The sequence below is a fragment of the Muntiacus reevesi genome, chromosome 4 (genome assembly GCF_963930625.1).
Source record: "Muntiacus reevesi chromosome 4, mMunRee1.1, whole genome shotgun sequence".
In the NCBI taxonomy this organism is placed as follows: Eukaryota; Metazoa; Chordata; class Mammalia; order Artiodactyla; family Cervidae; genus Muntiacus; species Muntiacus reevesi.
Window position 1 is genome coordinate 152,681,583 of NC_089252.1, and position 12,422 is coordinate 152,694,004.

Below are 12,422 nucleotides of genomic sequence, written 5' to 3' on the forward strand. Positions count from 1 at the left end.
ATACTTCTTTCAGGTGATAAAATGATTGGAGTCTATACTTTATAATAAATTTATTAAATTAAATTAATTTATAATTAAGATTATAAAGTTAAACAGTTCTTTATTTGGAAAATAATTAACTCTGGTTTTATATCCAAACCTGATGTATACACTTGTTTTGCTTCACCCAGGTCAAAGTTTTACAGTAAAATGTAAACCTGTTTCAATTCACACTATTTGAAGAACATGTCAAGTTCTAGTTCAGACTAAATTCATCTTTTTAGTCCCTATGACTAATACAAAACAGCAGAGCATTTTAACTTTATGGGAAGATCTTAAATTGCTGCATTGGAATTAGAGAGACATAACTTTTGGGGAACTAACAAAAGCATTTTTCTATGGAAGGCATTCATATACGTACTTAAAATGTTCACTGACCATCTGCTATATCCTAGGGACTATACTGTCATGATAATATAAAGACATATTTGTTACCCTATGTAGTTTACAATCTAATTGGAGAGATTTGAAGTCCTGTAAAAAGTCACTATAGATTTTTTTTGTTAGTCGTTTTTGGTTGGAAATTCACTTTCTCTGTACTATATCTGTTACATTTTCTTTTGTTTTATTGGTTTAATTATAAGCCTAGTCGTTAATAAGACTTAACCCATAGATTGCCTTCTTGGAATTTGCCTCAATTAGGACAGCAGACATAAAGGTTTTATTTTCCCTATTCATTCATGAATTCATTCATTCACAAAGCATTAAACATTTACTCATGGCTTCTGCTTTGTGTTATATATTGAAGTTCCTAAAATTAAATGGTTTGAATCAGATCTTCTATATCAGGGATCAGCAAATTATCAAACCTGGCCCATTGTCTATTTTTATAAACAACTTTTATTGGAACACAGTCATGCACATTTTTTATGTATTATCTATGGCTGCTTTTGAGACTTTCTTAGACTCAAAAGAGATTTTCTTTTACAATAGAGATTGGCCTGGAAAGCCCGAGATATTTACTACTTGGTCTTTCTGGGGAAAGTTTGTTGATTCCTATTCTATTTAATAAACATCATGAAACTTTAAAAATTTGACATACCTAAATTTATAGCATGTTGGAATTGCAAATATTCATTTGGGGTCAATTTTAGATTTTTTCATCCTTTGTTTAATATTTTCAAATATTTTAAGGTTTATCAATCTTTTCTACATATTCACTATAGTATTTACATAATTTTGCCCCAGCTTTATTGAGGTATGTAGTCATATTGTATAAGTTTAAAGTGTACAACCTCACACAATTTTGATTGTGTTGGAATGCATCAAATGCTATACTCCAATAATTTATATCATGATGTGTTTTGGTATGTCATAAGTGAAAAATCTGCATGTTCACTGAAGACCCTTTGCAGAGATAACTTTGTCAACCTCACAAAAACAAGTGACCAAGAAAACAATAATTTCAAATTACAAAATAGTAAAATAGGAGTATATAATTCTTCATTGTTTATTACATGCCTGTTCCACAAAGGAGTTCATTGATTAATTCAGTCTTTGCACTAGTAAAGAACTGTAAATTTTTTGATAAATTGAAGATAATTTAAAAAATTACAATAATTTTATTTATTAACTTTTAATAAAGTAAATATATATCATTAAAGTTCCTGGATTTCTTATTATATGAAGAATTTTAATCCTTAAATTAGCCTTTTATATTAAAAGGGATTAAGGGATCTGAAGTTTTATTGTTAAAACCAGTTATAACCTTTTAATTTACCTCTTTCAGTGTTGCTATGTGTTAGCCAGATTTCAGAATACCTCTTATTAACATATCAGAATATTAATATTCTTTAATGCATAACTTTAATTTCAGAAGATCCTATTTACTAGGTTAGAAAAGTAAGAAAATATGTGTATATGTATATAAGTATACATATACGAATGACATGAAATTTTAAACACTTTTCATTTTGAAGGAAAATTAAAATACCAATTGCTAAATAATTAAAATGTAGCTAGGAATAAAGTTGTAAATATACATTTAAATTTTCTCCATATTGGAAACTTTGTGTTGTAACAATTTATAAGCATGATTAAAGAAAGAAAGAACGCTTAACATATATCTGTTAATGACTGCATTTTTGTGACTAGTCAATGTGAAATGATTGTATTTTAACCCTTGCTTATTAATGATGTGTTGTTGGCCTTGTGCTTTTCTTAGTTCACATGTATGTTGTATTTTTATTCCTTGAACCAATACCTAAAATGTTTTAAATCACTGAACCGATTCTGTATTGTAAAGAATGCCTCTTTTCTTTTGATGGTTTTTTTAAATAACAAATTGTTAATTTTTCTTATTAAACATTTAATTGTTGAATAGTATATGTTTTCATAATTTTACTGAGTATGTATATAAGCTACTGCTATTTTTATATAACCCTATTAGAAACTAACATTGGTTTTTAAAAATAAGATTTATTGTTGAGCTATCAATTTTTAAATACTAGGAATTTTAATATTCATATATTATAAATAAATAAAAATTTATGGTGTAAGCAAACTTAGTAAATTAATAGATGTACTCATGCCCAGGATAGTCTTTAAAAGGTGAGTAAAATTTTTATTTTTCTTTTATAAAGTGAGCGGCACTACATGTAACATAAACTATTTTAGCAAATCCTCTTTAAATAAATTTATATTAATTTTTCTATATTTCCCCGTAGGCCTCATTTAAGTGGTTCATTTTCCTATAATGTTTTCATTCTGTACATAAAATCAGTTCATATTTGGTAAGAAAATAATGTGCATTCCTTTGTTTTCTGGAGTTAATGATGATCCAACAGAAGTAAAGAGTCATTTTTTCATTTAAGATTGTTTTTTCTTCTAGAATTAAGAAAATATTTTTTAAAAAGATGAAAGCTTGGTACTTGAACCCTCTTGATCCTAGTGCTTTTCCAAAAGCAATTCTTTTTAAAATAGTACCCTCCTGTAACATTGTGTTAAAACATATATATGTATACGTGTGTGTGTGTGTGTGTGTGTGTGTGTGTGTGACTGAATTTCCATTAAGATGCAATGGAATGTGACAAATAAAAACACTTTCGGAAATGAGCATGGGATAACTGCACACACCTAGTAAATGTGCAGTTTGTCTGTTTAACAGTTTTGTGTTACAAAAGAACCTTGAGGGTCTGAGCGGAGTGGGTGGGCTCCCGCTCAAGGTGGAATGCACTCAGAAAGGAACTTGTTACCGCCTCCATTGCTCCTAAGTCCAGCAGCAGCCAGGGGAACAAGGTAATGTGTGGGGAGATGGTTTCAAGAAGCTGTCAATTCTTTGTAAAGGGCAGTGTTCAGTAAAACCATAGTAACTGGTTATTTTCTTAAATTTGGAGAAGACACATATAAGTATAGCAAAGGGCTGGAAATCTACTTCATTACCAATTTATCATGGAAATCTACTGAAATAATGTTTCTATTTGTTATATTGCCGTACCATTCTATGGTACATTCAGTAACTCCCCTAAATTCTGAGCATTCGCTACATTTTATAGGCATTGTGTTAGTCACTAGAAGTAAGTCGGGCACAATCTCTGTGTACAAGGAGTTTGCAGTTTAGTGGTGAATGTACTAAATAAACAGATGATCAGAAGCAGAATGGGATGCCTATCTCTTTTCAGTAACAATCTTGTGATTTATGATATTGAAGACTCATAATATTAGGGGCTTAATAGACTATAATTATTCAATAATTTGTAATAAGTATTGTACTTGACAACATAATTATTCTTCCAACAAATCCTTCTAGAAAGCCTAAACTAGTATGATATATTCCATTACAACCTGGCAAGAGATGAGTGGTGTTGAAGTCTCTATGCTAGAAGAATACTTTAGTTTTTGTGTAATTGCAACATCTTTTTCTCTTTTTTGTGTGTGCGTAGATTTCATGAATAATCAAAAGGGAGGATGTGGACTGATTTATAGTTTTCCATAGCTGTGATGCTTTGAAAACAGTTTTGGAGGCACAAATGGGCCTTGCAGGTTTGACATGTGCGTTCTAGGCAAAATTGAAGGAGACAATCTAATGATGAGAATGTAAAAAAGACATTTGTATGTGTGTTTGGTTGAGTGAAGTTAGAATGTAATTTGAAATAACTAAAAAGTTAACTTTATCATTATAGTTTATAGTTAACTAAAATTTTATATATTTTATAGTTAACTATAGTTTGTAGTTACTAAAATTAACTATATCATTAAATTATGATATATGTATTTTTCTTAATATTAAAAAATATAGAATCATGTTTCTGTTGTAATTCTATTTTTCCAGGCATAGTGCTTCAGAATATTTAAGAATCTCTGGAAATAGATTTTTGGATGTTTTAGAAGAACATAGTCTCAGTATTCTACAATATCTATGTGCTATATAAGACTATATATATGGTATATAGGCATTATTAGCATATCTATTAGATACTCTGAATTTTTGTTATAATTTTGTATCAACTTTTAGTAGCTTGAGAATAAGATTTAGTGCCTATATAATTAACAACAAAGTCAAACATTAATATTTTTAAAAGTCTATTTGACATTCCTTGGCAATTTCTAATTTTTTATTTACATGTATATTTCTCAGTAAAATAGTTTGATCATATACCCTTATATATTATTATATATCTATACATTATAAGCATAAACTAATATATAAATGTAATCTATAGAATAGATACAAATAATTTAAGAGGATAAGAAGAATATTTAATATATTTTTTATTTTATGGATAATAATATTTTTCTCTTTTTTCAATAGTGAGCTATTGTTATCGTCATCTCATTTTTAAAAAGTGGTAGAATGTTTCATTATTTTCATTAGTTTGAAATCTTTGTTCAGCACAGTTAGTGGCTCAAAAGTCTGGTTTATTCCAATATGTGATTTCAATAGCTTCCATAGCTGAAAAAATTACTTTTGCAAAAGTGCGTATCTCTCTGTAGCATTACCACTGAATGTTCCTGTTGTAAGGTAGTAATTCAATTTAAATCCAATATTCTAGTTATTGAAAAAAAATTATTGAAATTTTACAAATTTCAATTTTCCATTCTGTCATTTACTTCTTGAAAAGTATTATACCAAAAGTAGTTATATCTTTGTATTTTAACAAATAGTGTTAAAACTCAGTGAAACTTTGAATGATTTGGAAACAATTTAAACATATTAGAAAATTTTGCTCCAAAGTTTTAAAAATATACAATGGAGACTTTTTATAGTTGGTATATTTATGGTAACAAATCCCATAAAACTAGAAATACTTCCAAGCATTTCAAAATGTTCTCTCCGTAGAAGAAGGATTTTAAAGAAGCAGTTATTATTATTATTTTTGCTGCACCAGGTCTTAGCTGTGGTATGCAAACTCTTAATTGAGGCATGAGGGCTCTAGTTCCCTGACCAGGGATTGAACCCAGATCCTCTGCATTGGGATTTCACTTTTAACCACCAGACCACCAGGGGAGTCCCCCAGAAGCACTGTTTTCTCATCCAGTGTTAAATGTCTCCTTTACCTTAAAGAGAGATTATGAGTCTATTTGTTTAAGTGACAGGTATCACATTTTTATCATTATCACAGAAAAAATTCAGCAAATTTTGGACAAACCTCTTTTTGTAATAGAGTTAGTAATTAATTCATCTTCATGAGCCCATTTGGTACTTTGAATACAATGTGTAAAACTCTGGAGAAGGGCATGGCAACCCACTCCAGGATTCTTGCCTGGAGAATCCCATGGACAGAGAAGCCTGACAGGCTGCAGTCCATAGAGTCACACAGAGTTGGACATGACTGAAGTGATTTAGCACACTGGGCCTAAAACAGAGAAAAAAGCAGCAGTGTCTCATGACACTCATCTCATTAGAGTGTTACAAATGTATAAATGTGTAACTATAACCATTCATCTTTCTCAGTGGGCGTGTGTGACATCTGGTGAGTACCCTGAAGGTGAGTTGCAAGTGATGATCTCCCTTCCAGGATACCTGATGTATATATGCTTGACATATCAGGCTGACATATAACTCCATATAGTAAAGCTTGTTTTCTTATTTTAGGTAAAAACAAATGTGAACAGAAATTATTAAAAATGTTTTGGGTACTCCATTGAATCACCTTGTCTCTGAGATACACTTAAAACTTAAAGGTTCAGTAACATCTCTAAAATCTCAAACACTACAGAGTAAAGACTGTAATTATGTAATTTGTTTTCATAGACGCTATCATCTGCTTCCTGGTTGTACTCCCCCACCCCTAAGATTGTACTTAAACACACCAATGTGCCTAAATCCAGTAGGAAGTTACTCTATGATGTCCTAAAACTGGTATCATGTGATATAATTATATATATCATATATATATATATATATATCATATATAATTATATATATCATATTATATTCATATATTTGTGATAGTTCAATGAAAGACTACAAAGTTTTTGGTAGATCACAACAAATTCTTCTATACCAGTTGTAACTGTGCTCTAAGGTGACCCTCTAAGACCACTCTGAGCTATTTTCAATCTTCTTGAACTTTTGACATTTTGCAGTTGTGACCCAGGAAAACTGAGACTTTGGAAGTAACTATGAAGGGAATGGTGGCTTCTGAGCTGCCAAAAAATCTCCCATCAATTCATTCAAGAAGAGTCCATCCTTAAAGTTAGAGATGAATAAGAATGACATACTGTATTCAAGGGACTCGCAGTTCAGGGAAAAATAAATACACAAGTAACTGCAACAAGGCAGAAATAAATGTCATGGAAAGTCAGAAAATATTATGTATCCAGTTGGAGAAACGTAAGACTTTCTGAAGAAGGCATGAGCCCTGATAGAGAGGATTTAAATGGGAAAAGAGGTACCAGATTGGAGACCACTCTGAGCAAAGCCAGAGGCCAAAAAAGTAGTTTCGTTTGACTGGTGTCAGTTGGTTTGTGAGAGACAAGGGGCAGGAATAAAGTTAGAAATATGAGTTGGGCCGCAGCAAGGAGGAGCAATGAGTATTATACTTGAGAGTTTTAAAAATCAAAAATTCTGTAAGTTTTTTTATATGCCATTGAATTTTTTGGAGTAGGATCATAGTGGTGTTTTAGGAAGATTTATAATAGTCATTTCTCATCATGAAAACATTCAGAACATGAGAGACTAGAGAAATCCAGGACATGACTCTTCTAAAAATTTAGGGACCATTCAGTTATTATCACATATTTACAGATGACTCAAAGCACTCAAACTGTAGTGGAGTAGATGAAGCCGGTAGGGGAGAGATTCACAGAACTACTGGACTTCACAAATGGGAGGAAAAGATGTATAAGAGAAAACCTTGTCAAGTACTTTATTGTCAAGATAATAAAGCTGAGAAAAGTCATGGTTGGTAATTATCAGATCAATTAAGTTTGGGTTTGGAGAGAGTAAACATTTGGGGCAATGAGTCAAGGACTTGAGTATTAAGATTACAAACTGCAGATTGAAGAGCCCATTTGATGGTGTGTAGCTTGGTATTAGTTTCATGTAAGAGAATATAATCTTGATTTCACCAAGAGAAATATAATTTTTCATTTACCAAAAAAGGTTTCAAGCAATACTATTATTCTTAAACCTACTGAATCTTTAAATATTAAGTCTCTCCTACATCTTGAGATTAGTTATGGTAGCACCGCCTAGGTTTGGGTTGAAATTGCTATTGTTTAGCAGAGTAACTTTTGAAAAGTTTCTTAACATTTCTAAGATTTTGTTTCTTAAAGTATAAAATAGTGCCTATCTAAAGAGGACATTTTTTAGTATTAAAAGGAACAATAGGTAAAGTGGTTGACATAGGGCTCATTACTTAAAGATTTCATATATTTTGATTTGTATTATCATGGATCTACTAAGAAGTACTGGATATTTATGTAGCAGTTAGAATGTGTTAGTGATACAGCACTATATGTGGAGGGTAAAAATACAAATGTATCAAGAGATAGAAGATAGTACATATTACAACTGGTTAAGAAAAGACTAAAGCTACACAAATCATACATTTAATTATAACTCTCATAATTTTGAGACAAATGTTTCTTTTAATGTGTAATTTATCAACAGCAGGAAATATAACTCTAACCTAGTTCCAGTTCAGTTCAGTTCAGTCACTCAGTCGTATCAGGCTCTAATGTGACCTCACGGACTGCAGCACATCAGGCTTCCCTGTCCGTCACAAACTCCCGGAGTTAACTCAACTCATGTCCATTGAGTTGCTGATGCCATCCAACCATCTCATCCTCTGTTGTCCCCTTCTCCTCCCGCCTTCAGTCTTTCCAAGCCAAAGGGTCTTTTCCAATGAGTCAGTTCTTCCCATCAGGTGGCCAAAGTATTGGAGCTTTAGCTTCAGCATCAGTCCTTCCAATGAATATTCAGGACTGATTTCCCTTAGGATGGACTGGTTGGATCTCCTTGCAGGCCAATGGACTCTCAAGTGTCTTCTCCAGCACCACAGTTCAAAAGCATCAATTCTTTGGTGCTCAGCTTTCTTTATGGTCCAAATCTCACATCCATACATGACTACTGGAAAAGCCCTAACCTTGACTAGATGGACCTTTGTTGGCAGAGTAATGTCTCTGCTTTTTAATATGCTGTCTATGTTGGTCATAACTTTTCTTCCAAGGAGTAAGCGTCTTAATTTCATGGCTGCAGTCACCATCTGCAGTGATTTTGGAGCCCCCAAAAATAAAGTCTGACACTGTTTCCATTGTTTCCCCATCTATTTGCCATGAAGTGATGGGACCAGATGCCATGATCTTAGTTTTCTGAATGTTGAGTTTTAAACCAACTTTTTCACTCTCCTGTTTGACTTTCATCAAGAGGCTCTTTAGTTCCTCTTCACTTTCTGCCATAAGGGTGGTGTCATCTGCATATCTGAGGTTATTGATATTTCTCCTGGCAATCTTGATTCCAGCTTGTGCTTCATCTAGCCCAGCATTTCTCATGATGTACTCTGCATATAAGTTAAATAAGCAGGGTGACAATATACAGCCTTGATGTACTCTTTTCTCTATTTGGAACCAGTCTGTTGTTCCATGTTCAGTTCTAACTGTTGCTTCCTGACCTGCATACAGATTTCTCAAGAGGCAGGTAAGGTGGTCTGGTATTCCCATCTCTTTCAGAATTTTCCACAGTTTTTTGTGATCCACACAGTCAAAGGCTTTGGCATAGTCAATAAAGCAGAAATAGATGTTTTTCTGGAACTCTCTTGCTTTTTTGATAATCCAACAGATGTTGGCAGTTTGATCTCTGGTTCCTCTGCCTTTTCTGAAACCAACTTAAACATCTGGAAGTTCACGGTTCACGTACTGTTGAAGCCTGGCTTGGAGAATTTTGAGCATTACTTTGCTAGCGTGTGAGATGAGTGCAATTGTTCAATAGTTTGAGCATTCTTTGGCATTGCCTTTCTTTGGGATTGGAATGAAAACTGACCTTTTCAAGGCCAGTTTTCAACCTAGTTCCAAAATCTAAATAAAAACAGAATTGGAAATACTGTGACAAGTAATCAGATTTATGGGGAATTTGGTCCAGTTATTAAGATTGCCAGAAAAAGGCTCATCCACAGTAGAACTATTTTTGTTTATAGGCTGTAATTTTTTTCAGGGTATAGACATATTCAGGCTTCCCTTGTGGCTCAGTGGTAAACCATCCACCTGCAATCTAGGAGACACAGATTTGATCCCTGGGTTGAGAAGATTCCCATGGAGAAGGAAATGGCAATCCACTCTGGTATTCTTGCCTAGAAAATCCCATGGACAGAGGAGCCAGGTGGGCTACAGTCCAAAGGGTCTCAGAAGAGTTAAATGCAACTTAGCAACTAAACAACAATATAAGGATTCACAAAAGTTTCTTTCTTATTGTAGGTTTTACCCATCATAAACAAACTGAAATATAATAATATTCGACAGGTAGAACCAAAAATCATTTTCTGTGATTAAAGATTATTCACTATGGGATATCTTAGATATAGTGTGAGAATTAAAATGTGCAAATTATACTGTATAAATGGTGATGTGTGCTCTGTGAGAATATAGTCTTTATAGGAGAATGAAAGAATAAAAGGAAATTTTTACTGCCACACTAGTAAAACATATTTCATATTTTCATATTCATTCAGATGGAATAAAACATATTCCATATTCTACCGCCAAAGGTTGCACCCTTCTATCTAAGGGAAACTTGTTTACTATTTATTCTTAGGCCTTTGGAGCATTTTCACATCTCGGAATAGGGAAGATAACCAGGTTTGACTTCTCCCACATCAGTGTCCAAGCTCCAAAGAACAATAGGAGTTCATATGGGCTCGTGTTTCCAAGTCAGCATTTTGCTGCAAGATCTTAATTTTAGATGCAACCAGAAGATTGCATTCTTCTCATCTCTGCTGACCCACAGGGTACCCCATAGAATCAGAACAACAACATCAAAAATCTTGAGGAAAGAGATCTAAATTAGATGAAGCTTTCCTTTCTGTATAAGTTTTATGGAACTAAAGTTCATCCAACTCTACCTCATTCAGATAACATAAACTTCATATTTAAATAATCTTTGTGTGTATTTGCTCATACATTTTTTCTATATAGCATTTATTCAGTAAACACTTATAGATATGGTTTCTGACTTTATTTAAAGTTTAGAATTCTCATTTATTCTTTATTTCAGCACCTTTAATGTGTATGCATACTTTGATAGAAAGTCTAGTTATTTTTGTTGATGCCTAATTTAAACATGAAAATCATCCTAATATTTAAATTTCTATTGTGCTAAGAAGGATATGGTATTTATTTAGATATATTAAATAGGCCATTTAAGATTATGGTTATCTTGAGAAGAGCTCTGGAGATTTTTTTTTGTATTTTATGAAATTAAATATTTTCTTCAAGTTAAGAATCCGCCTGCAATGAGGGAGACCTGGGTTCGATCCCTGGGATGGGAAGATTCCCCTGGAGAAGGGAAAATCTACCCACTCCAGTATTCTGGTCTGGAGAATTCCATGGATGGATAGTCCATGGGGCCGCAAAGAGTCAGATACGACTGAATGACTTTCACTTTCAAGTTTTTTTTGACTGGGTCACTATCAAACTATGAGGATTTCTTTATAGTTACTTTTAAAGTCAAAATATATAGAAACCTTGTAAATAAAACTCACTTCCTTATCTATAGGGAAAATGTTTCCATATAGAGTGCTTAGGAAATTTCTAGAAAATGTATTAAATGAGAAATTAGTTGGAATGTTTTTATTTTATGTCTGTTGTGATAAAAAGCAGATTATTTTTTAAAAACTACTTTATCAGAAATTAAAATTTAAAAGTCTGGGAATAACTTCAGGATTTCATTTGATACCTATGTCATAGTAAATAAGGCAACATAAAACTATAAAATTGATTTGAAATTCTTAAGAATTAAAGGATGGCATGTTCTCCAACCAAAGGATGTCCTATAATTCACATGTACTGAATTTGCATTTTCTCATTTTAGTAAATAATACAATTTTTAAAATAAACCCCTAAGTACATATATCTAAAGAGATTATTGTAATATTTGAAATATTTTAAAAATACTGTTTTCTTACACTTTTGGGTATTATATCTTTAAAATTGGAAAAGACTTGCAATTTCCTCTTTCCTATCCTACTACAGAAAGCATACATTAGTAAGTTCCTCATCTGAATTATACACAGTTTCTCTATTGACAAACATTTCTAAAGGTTGGAGACTACATAACTACATAACACAACATAACCCACTTCTTTCTAGGAAAATTATGTGATTTCTGTTCTGTATTTTGAGCTGAAATTGATATATATGAAATATCCATCTGTAACTCTCATTCTGCACCCTGAAGTAAGAATACATCAAATTCCTCCTCCACAGGGCAAATTTTTTTTTTTTTTTTTTTTTTTTTTTTTAATATTATTTTATTAGTTGGAGGCCAATCACCCCACAACATTTCAGTGGGTTTTGTCATACATTGACATGAATCAGCCATATAGTTACATGTATTCCCCATCCCGATCCCCCCTCCCACCTCCCTCCCCACCCGACTCCTCAGGGTCCTCCCAGTGCACCAGGCCCGAGCACCTGACTCATGTATCCCACCTGGGCTGGTGGTCCGTTTCACCATAGATAATATACATGCTGTTCTTTCAAAACATCCCACCCTCACGTTCTCCCCCAGAGTTCAAAAGTCTGTTCTGTACTTCTGTGTCTCTTTTTCTGTTTTGCATATAGGGTTATCGCCACCATCTATCTAAATTCCGTATATATGTGTTAGTATACTGTAATGTTCTTTATCTTTCTGACTTACTTCACTCTGTATAATGGGCTCCAGTTTCATCCATCTCATTAGAACTGATTCAAATGAATTCTTTTTAACGGCTGAGTAATATTCCATG

General features: G+C 32.8%; 1 protein-coding gene across 1 annotated transcript in view; it reads left to right on the top strand.

Annotated features, from left to right (window-relative positions):
- ADAMTS20 (ADAM metallopeptidase with thrombospondin type 1 motif 20) overlaps positions 1-12,422 on the top strand; it is a 194,942-nt gene that overhangs the window by 114,102 nt on the left and 68,418 nt on the right. The window lies entirely within an intron of this gene.